Raw genomic sequence first — 15,016 nt, forward strand, 5'->3', positions numbered from 1 at the left:
AAAGTACTCAAATTAAATTTACTATCTGTTTCCTAAAGTGACCCTGAATAACATAAGTGGTATATCATGTCATTACCAAAATAAATATTTTCCTTAAACTAAATTCCAGGCACAATTTACTGCATGAATAAATTCTCACTTAAAATACATAGAATGTATATGATAGACTGACTATGTGAAATTTTTTTATATGACCATTTCTCTGGAAATCTTTCAGAATACTGAATTAATACTGCATTAAAATTCATCAAAATTACTACGATAGAAAGTTAAAATAATATATCCCAGGAAATTAGCACATTCATAGTAGCCTTGTTATCTCATGCTTGTGTGCAAATGAGCATCAGTCTGAAGATACTGGCATTTACAGATAATCGGAGTCAAATTCTGAGTCAACTAATTTTTCTTCAAAAGTACACAGGTTTACCAAAAAAATTTCAAACATCCAGTTTTTAAAAATCTGAAGAAATCCATACAATACCTCTTCCCCCAAAATATTAAGCAATATTGACAAAATAAAGACCTAAATATGTGGGAAAATATACCATGTTCATAGATTGGAAGGCTCAGTATTGTAAAGATTTTGCCAAAATTAATTTAAAAATAGAGTGCAATCCTAATTAAAATCCCAGTGGATTTTTTGTAGAAATGTATATTAAAATGCAAATATTCTTGGGGCACCTGGGTGGATCAGTAGTTAAGCCTCTGCTTTCGGCTCAGGTCATGATCCCAGCATTCTGGGATGGAGCCCCGCATCGGGCTCCCTGCTCAGCACGAAGAAGCCTGCTTCTCTCTCTCACTCCCCCTGCTTGTGTTCCCTCTCTCGCTGCCTCTCTGTCTGTCAAATAAATAAATAAAATCTTTAAAAAAGTGCAAATATCCAAGGCAACCTTCAAAGACAAAGTGGAGCAACCTGCTCTATATAAAAAAATATATATATAAAAAATATATATATAAAATAATTGCAGAGCTAATATAATAAAGAGCAGTATTGATGTAAGGACAGATAAACTAAAGGATCAGAATAGAGTTCAGAAATAGACCCAAATATCTGGATACTTGATTTATGTCTAATGTGACACTGCAGAACAATGGCAAAGCACAGTCTTTTTAATCAATGGTGTTATGTTAATTAGATATCCATATGAAAAAAAAATAAAGCTTAACCACTACATCACACAATATATAAAAAAAAATCAATTCCAGATGGCTAATAGAACTCAATTTGAAATGTAAAATAAGGAAGTATCTAAAAGATAACATGGAGATTATATTTTAAATGTGAGGTTAGTAGAGATTTCTGAAAATGTAAAATGTGCTGACCATAAGAGGAAACATTGACGAATTGGAGTACCTTAAAATAAGAATATCAAAAGACACCATTAAAAGAGCAAAAAGGAAGGGGCTCCTAGGTAGCTTAGTTTGTTGAGTGTCCCACTCTTGATTTCAGCTCAGGTCATGATCTCAGGGTCATGTGATCTAGCCATGTTGAGCTCCGTGCAGAGTTCAGAGTCTGCTTGGGATTCTCTCTTTCTCTCCCCCCACCTCCCCTGGCACTCACTCTCTCTCTCTCTCAAGCAAATTTATAAATAAATAATCTTAAAAAAAAAAAAAGCAAAAAGGCAAGTTACAGAGAGGAGAAGATACAATCAACAAAGGGCTGGTATCCAAAATAGAGAGAAAAGTTCTAAAAATCAGTAAGAAAAAGATAATCCACCACCCCTTTCCGGGCACTTGTGATGATAAGCACTGGGTATTATTATATGTAAGTGATGAATCACTAAATTAAAAAAAAAAAGAAACAGACTCTTAAGTGTCGAGAACAAGAGGGGCGTTGGGCAGAGGTATGGGTTACATGGGTGATGGGGATTAAGGAGTGCTCTTGTTATGATGAGCACTGGGTGATGTCTGGAAGTGTTGAATTACTATATTGTACACCCGAAATTAAAATTACATTGTATGTCAAATATTTGTAATTTAAATGAACACTTAAAAATAAAAAAAATTAAAAAGTACAATCCAATAGAAATGTGGCAATAGGGGCGCCTGGGTGGTTCAGTCGGTTAAGTGTCTGCCTTCGGCTCAGGTCAGGATCCCAGGGTCCTGGGATGGAGCCCTGCATCAGGCTCCCTGCTCAGTGGGGAGTCTACTTCTCCCTCTCCTTCTGCCCCTCCCCCTGCTCATGCTCTCTCTCTCTTTCTCAAATAAATGAATAAAATCCTTAAAAGAAAATAAAAAGAAATATGGCAATAGATTTGAAAAGGGACTCACAAAAAATATCAAAATAACTAAAAACATATGAAAAGGTACTCAGTATTATAAGGCATCAGGGAAATGGAAGGTAAAAATGTAATTTTGATAGGTATGTAGTGGTATGCCATTGAAATGCTAAAAACAGAAACAAAACAGAGAAAACCAAGTGTTGGTGAAAATATGGAGCAACCAATTGCGGGAGAGTGGAGTATAAATTGTTACAGCCACTTTGGAAAGCTATTTGCCAGTATTTACTCAAGCTGATCATAAACATACTTCATAATCTTGCAGTTTAACTCTTACCTTTTGTACCCAAAAGAAATGCACACATAGGCACCACATGAAAAGTTCAATATTCACTGCAGCATTAGTAATAATAGTCCCAAACTGGAAACAAGTAAATGTTCATCAGCAATGAAATAAAGCAGTGTGTGTATAAATATACATGTCTATGTGTGGACATATGTGTATATATGTATTTATGTGTATATATATACACACACACATACACCTTGTAATACTATTCAGGAGTGAAAATAAAAAAAGAAAGTAACAGTTAAGTAAAAGAAAGCAGATACATTATGTTAACATTGTTTGATTTCATTTGCATAAACCTCAAACTGGCAAAAAGTTCTCCATGGTATTATGAGACTTGAAAATGGTTACCTTTAGGGGGAACAAAAGGATTAATAATTGGGAGGGAATCCCAGATGAAGGGTGGGTAATTTCAGGTGCTTGGTAATGTCATATTTCTTGTGTCTGTGGTTACACAAGTGTGTCTACTTTGCAATAATTCATTAAACTGTGTACTTATGACTTTTCCATTTTTGTATGTATGTTATGCTTTGATGGCTTTTTAAAAAATTATACAGATTCAAACAGAGTAAAGTGATCATGAAATTGTAGTTGTCAATTTTAAAGCTTTTGCGGTAGCAACTTAGACAAGGACTTTCTAGAAAATCTAGTCACTTTGGACAATGTTCCCTCTTAGGAGCATGTATATGTATTTATGCGCCGTCCCATATATTGTTTATGCGTTACCCCAAATATTCTCTACACCGCTTTCATGGGTCCGTTCATAGGTAAAAGAAAAGGAAATGAAATGGGTATTTTGGAGCACATTACTACATAAGAAAAAACGCTAGGTGCTTTACATGTTTGTTTTCTTTCATCATCAGAATATCATGCTAGTTATTATTGTTCACATTTTTCAGATTAAGAAGCTGAGACTCAGAGACTCAGAAATGTTAAATAACCTGCCTAGGTCAGAGATCCAAAGGATATATTTCCAAGAACATAGCTAGTACAAGAACATAGCTAGTCTGATTTCACATCAAATAGTTTAGCTCCATAGACTATAGACACTGGAAATGAAACAGTTTGACCTGGGAAAGATCTGAACTTCACTGTATGGCTTTAATGTCAAAAGACCTGAACGTAGGCCATAACTCCATCATTTACTACCTGTGGAACACTGGAGCATGACCCTTAAACATTCGAAGCCTTGGTTTCCTTATTCCAAAACAGAAAACTAGAGAGGTTTTTGATGCCCCTCCCAGATCCCCTTTACCATCCAGAGCACCATTCCCCATCGGCTGTATGTATTGACTAACGATGGATGGCCCTCTTCTCCAGAGAATTGCCCCCAGAGTATCGGTCAAACAGGAACTGCCACCTGCCCCAGAGATCTTGGCTAATGTGTGTCCAAAAGTCCATCTCCCTGCAACATGGGTGTCTCACTCTGTGGTGCGGTTTGGGCTCAGAGCTTTTCAGCGGGATTAGACTGAAGCTAATGACCAGTTAAGACTTCTCTCTTGCTTAGTTTTTATTTCCTGTCTTTCCTGCTTCCCTGAATCTTCTTTCTCTTGAGAGCATTTTTTCAGTAAATCATTTGAAAAGAATCTCTGTCTCAGGCTTTGCTCTTAGATAAACTTAGATAGACAAAAATACCTACTCAAATAGTATGAAAAAAAATAAATATATAGGAGATATTCTATTAACTGTACTATTAAAGTTTGATATTAATAACATAGAATTATAAAACAAAGTTTATTTTTATTCCTTTTCCCTTGAATATCAAAAACTACCACCTTTCAGGTACCTAGTATACTTGGTTCTCTCTCATATGTTCAAATAAGAAATTAGTGAATGCTTTTATACCTTGGTCATTCAGCTAATCAAACTATTGTGGGCTTAGGGTCACGAGGTGTTCAAGAGTATGAAAAGGAAAAAAAATGTGTTTGGTCAGCTTGACTTGATCACAGTGACTTAGTCTGGATGAATACATTTTGGTCATCTATAGGTGTCCAATATTTTTGCTTGGGCATTTCCTAAAATAATTTTTAAACATTATTTTTCAGTCATTAGGTAAAATTTTATACGGAAGCTTTAATGGCTGCACATGACTGTAAGTTCTAGTAAATTGTATATTGTATTTGTGTGTTAAATGTTTTCTATTAAACCATTAGAGTGGCAAATTTAACTTATTTAGAGGAAAAATATCTGCCAAAGAATTTAATTGGCAAAATCAGTTCTTAATTGTGAAACCAATAATCTAAATTAGGCTTTCTGTGAAGGAAAAAAAAATCCAAAACCTGATTTTGTTTTTCAATCACAATAAACGTGTAAATATGCATTCCCACTATCGTCTAACTTCTGAATGTGAAGACCTAAGTAATACGTGGTTTTGGGGAGATAGATAAAGCGACAGCAGCCTACCCGTGAGTCTCTCACCCAGATAAGACAGAGTACTTTGCTCGGATATTTTCGCTCATGCCTTTCTAGCTTGACCACGTGATGATCCCCCAACATCACTTCTCAAATTGTTTCTTTGTTTGGCACTCAAGAGGTTTCACACCTTGGGATAACTACCATACTGATTTCAGGTGAATGAGCAGAGCATGAGAGTCTGTGAAGAGAGGTGTGGCAAAGGAGAAGGGGCAGATCCCAGGAGATCACCTGAGAGATGAGCTTTAAGAAAAAGTAAGTATGAATTTTGAGGATCTGGAAAATGGTCCTCTAAAAAAAGTGTTCCCACCTGGTAACTTCTGGAAGGCCTTCTTATATCCCTGGGTTACGCATTTTGCCACCTTAGTCTCTGGACCACCCTACGCTCATCCAGATGCCTGGAGACAAGAGATGCCCTCTGGTCTCTACTCAGGATTCCTTCCAGGCAGAGTCCATAGCTCAGAAAATTTGTTACTGTTAGTTTCCCCTTCTTATTTATTACTCTTTGGTTGCATAAAACTAAATTTCAACCCAACTTCAGCACAAAACGGGAGTGAATGCTAAGAATATATTGGGGTTTGAGGGGCCCCAAGGACCATCATGAAGCTGGGCCTCAGGAACATGGTGGAGTCAGGGAAGGAAATACTTGCAGTCTTTCTACTATCTTTCAGCTCTGCTCTTCTCTGAATGCCTAATATGTATTTCTTTCTCTCTTTATGTGGAAACCCTTTTTCTGCAGAAACCCTTTTTCTGCTTTCCTGATCTTATAGGATAGAATGATATAGCTGCTGAAATTGCCTTTGTAAAAATACCACCTGTGTTCTAGAGAAAGATTTTATCCAAAATTCTCCAAATAAAGGAAACTGATGGGGGAAGATGGTTATCATGTACCCAGTCTTTTTCCGTAGAACCAAGGCCCTATAATTCATGGAGAAGATGGGGATGAGTCAGGTTTGAGATGTGGCTTCTAAACAGATGAAACAGCCAGCGTACACCAAATGCTTTCCAAGGCTGGGCAGAGGACCTAGCCACAAATACCAGGACAGATCTCAGTTTTGAGCTGAGTCAATGTATCTCCTGTCCTAGGAATATTTTCACATTAGTCTACCCATGAAGGGACTGCATTCTATGTTCTGAGACTTAAGCATTTCGTACAATAGAAAGGATGTTATTTGGGGATTGGAAATGGAGCAGGAGTGAGACCATATGCCCATGAAATCATATCACACTTATTTCTAGGATGGTAAGTCCATTGTGGAAGTGGAAAAGGAGACTAGTCTGAAGTGATATAAGAAGAGGTAAGAGTTTTTTTTTTTTTTAACTGCATACCTTCAAAGAAGCGATTTGATTGTTTTCCTAATTCCATCTCTCTATCCATGCAGTTTACGATCCTGACTAGCAGATTCTCCATATCCACCCATATCCTCTCCAAACCTTTTCCATTTCCATGTACAACAGCTCCCTGCATGCTTTCACCTACACCTCTGTCCCAGCTCTGTCCTTAGACTTCCCCAGCACCTTCCCTGAATGTGAAGAGAGGCAGGAGTGCCTAGGAATTTTCATCTCCACCACTGAGTTGTGTGGGTAAATGCACCCAGCTCCCTGGTCCCTGATGGGAACAGCTTGGAGGTGTGACCTACAAGTCTGCAGAATTCCCCTGCAGGAGTTAGTCAAAGTTACCATCCCTGTGTCTTGGTTTGACATCTCACCCTTGCCTCATTTCCTTCCCTTACCTGTCACTTTCCCTACTTTCCTTTGTGTTTTTTTCCTTGGGACACTATTTAATAAATCACTTTTAAATGAATCTTCAACTCAGGGTCTACATCTTGGTACATTAACCTCAGCTAACTGACGATCCATTGGAATTACCTGGAAATTCAGTATATTTGGGAGAATAGAAATTCTTTATCCAGGCCATAAGCGAGAAAGGCAAAATAAATTTTCACCCTAGAAAATTAAACCAGAAATTTTGTCTCTTAATCAATATGCGGTGTGTTCCTACGTGATGTGTTGTGTATGTGTGTGTGTATGCACTTGCATGCATGCATGTGTAAGAGACAGTCAGAAAGAGAGATAAGGATGCATAAATATTAATGATATTTAGAAGAGCTGCTGAGCTTGAATCAGAAAAAAAAATTATACATTGTATCAGCTGGGGTTTGAAACAGAACCTGAAATTATATATGTATATATAATATATATATGAAATTAGATACATATATGTAACTTTATGTGTTATGTGTGTATAAAGAGATTTAAGGAACTGGCTCACACGCTCATAGGCTGGTGAGTCTGAAATCCATAGGGCAAAATGGCTGACTGGAAACTCAGGCAAGAGCCAACACAACAATCTTGAAGCAGATTTCCTTCTTTTCTGGGAGACCTCAGTTTTTGCTCTTAAGGCATTTAATTGATAAGATGAGTCCCATCCACGTTATCAAGGGTCATCTCCTTACATCAAGTCAATTGTAGATGTAAACCACGTCTACAAAATACCTTCACAGCAACATCTAGACGAGGGTTTGTTTAAATAACTGGGTATTATGACCTAGTCAGGTTGACACAAAAGACCACCCATCACACTGTAGGACTAACAAAGTAAGAAGAGAAAAAAAAAGTTTTTTTTTTCTGTATCAGAATAGTACCAAAACATAGCATTCACAGAAACTACCTAGCATTTATGCAGTATAATAAATTTGCATATTATTAAACTGGTCATATTAACTTTTTACAAAAGGCAGTGACTCATGAACAGCTCTATACATGACCTATATCTATATATAGATATATTCATATTTCCAGGTTATCTGGTCACATCTTTGAAAATCAGAAAAGAATTCAGTTCTTCTAGGTGTATCTAAGACACATTAAGAAAGCATTCTTTTGGGGCGCCTGGGTGGCTTAGTTGGTTATGCGTCTGCCTTTGGCTCAGGTTGTGATCCGAGGTCCTGGGATCGAGCCCCGCATCAGGCTCCCTGCTCAGCGGGGAATCTGCTTCTCCCTCTCCCTTGGCCGGCCACTCTGCCTGGTTGTGCTCTCTCTGTCAAATAAATAAAATCTTTAAAAAAAGAAGATGTACTTTTTCAAGTCCAGTTTGTATAATATTAGTCACTGTCCATTCTCGTCCAATGCTGCCCATCTATAGAGGCACCGGAGTGCAGAGCATGAGGGAGGGACTCAGCCTTGGCCTAAGAGGGAGCTGGGGAGGTTATACAAGTGGTAGTGATACCAGGACTCTGCTGTGGGACTGCAGGCCCAGGAAGACGTAGTAATATCAAATCGGGTCCAAGTGGAGCATACCCCATTCAGTCCAGTAGAGGCCGTGCAACAGGGACAGAAAGAGAGGTTCAATAAGAGAAACAGATCGGGATCCATTGTCATTCAGGAGTATCTTGGTGTGTAAAACAGAAATAAGACACATGTCTTCGTCACTGGGTGTCAAACAGTAGCGTGGAGGTCTCACAGGGTTAGATGGATAATTTAGAAACACTGAGCGGCATTATTGCTCTTTATAAATATTTGATCTCCCTCTTGTATTAGATATGTGGGAGGATCACATGCCTCTGTCCCTCTCGAAATTAGGTGTGGCCAAATGAGAGCTCAAGCCGATGAAATGTGAGTATAGTCGTGTGTGAGTGTCACTTCCAGGACAAAGTGCTTGATTGCTGGAACCCAGCTCTCCAGGGCTCTCCTCCCCCTGGGTTACTGTGAAAGCACATGCTGATAGGGTGCTCTCTGAAGGACTGAAGCAGCCTGGAATGCTGAGTCAGCACCTGGAGGATGGCTGCCCCATGGGGTGGCTCAGACCTGCAGATGACTTCAAACTTTGTTAAGCTACTGAGATTTTTCCATTTTTACTGCAGCATACCCTGTAACCTGCCTGATGGTGACATGAAAACAGGCATAGAGAATATTCACTGAAATAGCTCCAAAACTTATCAAGACTCTTCAATCAGCCTCCCCCCTTTACATCTACTCTTTTGCTCTTTTTATTTTTGTCATTGGATGTGCTATAGAAACAACTGGAATGGACAAGGATGGGAGCATTTTACAGTCATTTTTTTTAAATGAAGAAGAGGATTTCTATAAGCACCAGAATCAGAAGGTGTTAACTTTTGAAAATTTACAGAGACATGGACTAACAATCTTAGCTAGCTGCCCTTTGTATCTTCCATGTGATTTAGTGATGGGTCTTTGGGTTGTAAGGAACGTAACTCTCAAACCAGCTCTAGAAAACAGGGTTTATTGTAAGGACAATGAGGGATCTCATAAATGCAGAAAAAAATATAAGCAACCAGGCCTTAGGAAGGACAGAAAAGAAAAACAGATTTAAGATAGTCTCTTTATCCCCCCATCCTTTCTCCCTCACCCCCTTTCCTCTCTTTACCCTTGTGGAATCTGACCTGTGGTCCCTCTGGCCTGAATGGCTTCATGTGTTTATTCACCTGGCACATGAGTCATTTGCTGGTGGCCATCTCAGTCCCAGCCTGCAGGATCTTTCATTCAAGCAACCACCACCAATTTTCTTCTGAATTTTTAAGTCCAGCTCTTCCCAGAGGGTATCTGATTAGCCTAGCTCACTTTTGCCAGTGAGGTCAAGGCAGTTAAAGGTCACTGGTCCTTAGGTATCTTCAACCACCCTGGTCCAATTTCCTGTAAGAGCAGCAGGTGAAACTGTGTCTGGATGCTCACTCAGCAGGTTCTATGGCTAGGGCATTTTTAAAGATGAGTATGGATGAGACGGGTACCCCAAAGTGTATCTAGCACAATTTCCCTGACTGTCTGGATTTCTTTGGGCTGGACATCAGGGACACCCTGGAAGAGAAAAAACAAAACAAAACAAAAAACCCAAAAAACGTCTTTTGAGGGACTGCTTCTAAACAACCATTACCCACACCCTGCTCACTTCCTCCCTGAAAATTGCTAATGTCTGGCCTAACTTATCACCAGGGAATAGCTGAGATGTTGCAAACAATAGAACTCTTTGTGTATTTGGAAAAAGAGGAGCTGTGAGTAATACTGTGCCCTCCCCTGGATTTACACACATAATTATTCTTACAGTGGGGACATGTGAGAGACACGCCTCATGCTAAAACTAAACTCCTGAATTCCCATTCCATTTCTCATCTTCAAGGCCTGAGTCAACTCTTTTTACTCTATGAAAGTTGATTTTGTAACTTAAAAAAAAATCTAAACATGAATTTTTTTCCCTACAAATTCTTTGAAATGCTTATTTCTTCTTCTCCCCAGTTTTATTGAGATATAATTGACATAGAACATCATATAAATTTAAGGTGTTCAACACGATTTGGTGTATGCATATATTGCAAAATGGTTACCATGATAAAATTAATTAAAGTCCATCATCTCACATAGTTACAATTTTTTCTTTATGATTAGAACTTTTAGGATATACTTTTAGTAACTTTCAAATATTCAATATAGTATTGTTAACTATAGTCATGATGCTGAACATTATATCCCCAGAGCTTACCTATCTTACACCTGGAAGTTTGTACCTTTTGGCCCCCTTCATCTAATTTCCCATATGCCCCACCCCCATTGAAATACTTACTTCATCTATTGAGAAAAGCAGAAAGACTAACCTGGGGTAGCATTGCAAGTGAATATTCATTCTTTTAACAAACATTTATTAATCACCTAGTATGTGCCAGGCATATGACAGATGGGCACTGGAAATTCAAATGGCAGTAAGATAAAGTCCCTGCTCTCAAGGATCCTATTATCTAACTGCAGAAAGACAAAAGATGGGCAAACAAATCACACACACAGCACACCCACACATGTAACGTCAAGTAATTATAAACAGGAAAAAGGAGCTACATCGGTCTGAAGCGGCAGAGACGGACGAGGGGCTGTTTTCGGTAGGTATGAAGACCTCCTTGCTACATAACCAGTGAACTCCCCCTTTTTTCCAAATCAATAGTCAGTTCTCCCTTGTCATTTTACTAAACCCATCAGCATTGTTGACACAATTCATTTCATTTGCTTGCCCTCACAGACACCCCCTTTCCTCCCCAGAAGTTGCTCCTGTCTCTCGGCTTTGCTGACCCCTTCGCTTCTTCCCACACTTTAAGTGAAATAAAGTACAGCTAAGATGCCATGACTTGCACTTCTATACATCACCAGCCTGGCTCTCTCCTCTCTGTAGACATATATCCAACTACCTACATGTCTTTTCCACTTCCATGTATAATATGCATCTCAAAGTTAACATATCGAAAACTAGTTTTAGATCTTCTCCAAAAATATGCTCTCCATATTCAGTGTTCCTTTTCTCAGTAAATGGTAACTCCATTTCCCATTAGCACAGATGCAAAACCTTGCAGTTCTTGCCTCTTTTTTTATTTTCCCACATCCTATATCCAACCCAACAGCAAATCCATTAATCCTACTTTTAAAATATGTTTGGAATTGGATACTTCTCACCACTTACTTCTAAACTCTATATCCAAACCACTTTATTTCTAGCCTGGATTCGGACAACAGTCTCTTACGTGGTGTTGGCATTTCCACCCCTGCTCCCTTCCCACAAGTACATCCAGAGTCAGCTCTTACAGAAGAGTGATGGTTTTCTTTCTGTGCAAATCCTATCATTTATCACTTTCCTAACAAATACTTTTTCATTTCGCCAGAATAACATTCAGAACCTTTTCTATGGTCTACAGGGTCCTATTTGATCTGACTCGACAGCATCTTTCTGACCTCATCTTGTGCTACTCTCTCTAGTTTACCGGTGCTCTAGCTACACTGGCCTCCTTTGACATTTCTTTAAAATGTCATACTCTTACTTCAGGGCCTTTGCACATGCTATTCCTTTACCTGAAACTTTTTTTCCCCCTCCAGATAGCTGCTTAAAAATTGCCATCAGTTCATTTGAATCTCTACTGAAATATCACCTTTTCAGAGAGGTCGCCCCTCAAAAAGTGCCCGTAGCAGTGAGTAGCACCCCTTTGCCTATCACATCTTCCAGTGCCTGTACCACTGTACATTATTTTTATGTTTTTCACTTAGGCCGCCTAACTTACTGTGTGCGTGTAATTGTTTTTAATTGTTCCTTTTTAATCATCTGTCCCTCTTTGTTACAATGTAAGGTTTGTGAGGGGAGAGACTTTTTTTTCATATTATATTCCTAGTGCTTGATATGTGTGTTTAGTAAATGTCTGTTGAATATATGCTTTCCAATAACCATAAATACTAACAGAGTAAAACTTCACTGACTAGAAAAAAATGGAAAGATGGCTAGTCTGAGTTGAAGATTCTCTTTTTAGAATATTTCCTTGCAAATTCATGAATTTTCGATCAATAATGGGCAAAACTTACTTCCAGTAAAATTAAATTTCTGCTAGTTTTGATGAGTGAAACTCATTTCTTTTTTTCTTTTTCTTTTTTTTTTTTTAAGATTTTATTTATTTATTCGACAGAGATAGAGACAGCCAGGGAGAGAGGGAACACAAGCAGGGGGAGGGGGAGAGGAAGAAGCAGGCTCATAGCGGAGGAGCCTGATGTGGGGCTCGATCCCACAACACCGGGATCACGCCCTGAGCCGAAGGCAGACGCTTAACCTCCGTGCCACCCAGGCGCCCCTGAAACTCATTTCTAATACTACATTGATTTTGTATATGCAAATGTACTTTTAAAGGGCTTGATGAACTTTCCCCTAAATTGATTTATCAAGTCTTCTACAATTTGGTAGTACCTTTAATTTCATTACAAAGCNGCCGAAGGCAGACGCTTAACCGCCGTGCCACCCAGGTGCCCCTGAAACTCATTTCTAATACTACATTGATTTTGTATATGCAAATGTACTTTTAAAGGGCTTGATGAACTTTCCCCTAAATTGATTTATCAAGTCTTCTACAATTTGGTAGTACCTTTAATTTCATTACAAAGCCTTTTGCCGTTGTTGTTGACATTGTTCTCAAAGCACTTCAAATATCAACTTCAGCTCATTTCAGGTCAAATATTCTGAAATTCAGAGTTTAGAAAAGCCAGAATACATAAAGTTTTATGGCGTGAATTTTCTCGGATTGTCAATATAATGGCAAACATATAACTATTTTAAACGTAAATGTTTATGACTTGGCACCATTAACTTATTCACAATTTTAAAATTAATAATAAAATTAGAATTTGAACTATCTGGGAGAAAGGGCTAATAAGACTTCTTACCAGTGAGTGTGTGTGTTAGAGGGAGAGAGAGAGAGAGAGNAATAATAAAATTAGAATTTGAACTATCTGGGAGAAAGGGCTAATAAGACTTCTTACCAGTGAGTGTGTGTGTGTATATATATGTATATATATATAGAGAGAGAGAGGGAGAGAGAGAGAGAGAGGGAGAGAGAGAGAGAGAGATGTATATATATATACACACACATATATGTATGCATATTAGTAATATTGAAATATCCCTGAGAGCAGATACTGTGGTATTAAGCCTAGGGCTTCACATATTGGATGCCAATACTTTTTAAAATTTTACTCAACAAAATTGGTTGATCACCTACACTGTGCCCAGAACTGGGATATGAGATGAAGATACAAATATAAATAAAACAAATATGAATATATGTTTATTAAATCTGCATGAATATGATCACCTCAAGTCTTGTGAAATTTTATGTAAAATAATCCACTTCATTTAACTTAGCATATAATTCCGTAAGTTATAGGTTGTTCTCTAATAGAAAAAATTTAATTTATTCCTGAATACATTTGGCATAACAATTTTTTATGTTCCTGGAGAAATAACTTTCTAAAATGAGTAAAATTGCCTTCTGAAAAACATAAGGTTCAACAAAATTTCCAAAAGAGAAACAAAAAAAGCCCTTTTAGTTTAAACCTCGAATAAAATCCATGTTGAATAATATATTTTGTGGAGTCTCTACTGTGAAGAGGGTAGAAGTTCACATGTTAGAAGTGAGTGTCAGAGGAATTAGCTTTATGATAATAAATCAAATTCTTGTACACATTGATGGCCCCACCAGGACTGGCTGTCTACTCTGAAAGTTCTTTAGTGCTGTGTTCCACCAATGCAGGTGAGAACAGGTCAGACATACGGCTGTCGACCATCAACTACTCAGAACGAAGTGCATGCCTCAGAAGAGCCAAAACCAGAAGTTATTCTGCAACTCTTAATGTCAAATGATAGAACATTCATCCAAGAATGGAAAGTCCAAAGTTTCAAAAGCAGGTTATTCTCAAAACAGGATATAAAATACATCTTTATTTTCTCCAAAACTAAAATGTCTCAAGATTCAGCAGAGCACTTAATAGCAAACTAAAATATTGTTCATCTACTCTGATTTGCACCAATGGAAATAAGCTGCTACATGGAACACTTGAATGCATCGATCACTCCAAATCTTCAATTTCTTTTGCACACATACTTATCTTCATAATTTAGATGAAATGAATAGTAAAATTAGTTTGAGTTCTCCAACAGGGAAAGGAAGTAGCACCTCACATCTAAATGTTTACAAATATGTGTACAATTCTTATATTACAAGACTCTGACATCCTTGAATGAGGGGACTAAATCTTTGAATTCTTTATACATTTTTGCATCATTTAGCACAGTACCTTGCACAGAACAGGTGTTCAAAACACAACTAGTAAATTAACAATTCATTTACAAAAAGTACACTTTTGATGCTTGTGTATTAAAAGAAACAAGAATATTTTTGGTATTCTGGTCATGCTATTATATAACAGATACACAATAATTCTGGATTTTACTTTTTGAGCTAACATAATAACTCTTGTGTATTAGTTTGAGAATAATAACTACCCCAACAAACATATCCTCAGATTTCAATGGAGCAACACAGTAAAAATCTATTTCTTCTTTTGTAAAGTCTAAAGCAGATTTTCCTTGTAGGTGGGCGGCATTCCTCCATGTGGTAATCTAGGCATTCAGCTCCTTCCATTTAGGATTATGCTTTCCCCTGTGCTCTAGAAGCCTCTGCATTCAGCTAAAGGATGGGAGTTCTTTGGCTGAAGAAGAATGCATTAA

The sequence above is a fragment of the Ailuropoda melanoleuca genome, chromosome 11 (genome assembly GCF_002007445.2).
Source record: "Ailuropoda melanoleuca isolate Jingjing chromosome 11, ASM200744v2, whole genome shotgun sequence".
NCBI lineage: Eukaryota > Metazoa > Chordata > Mammalia > Carnivora > Ursidae > Ailuropoda > Ailuropoda melanoleuca.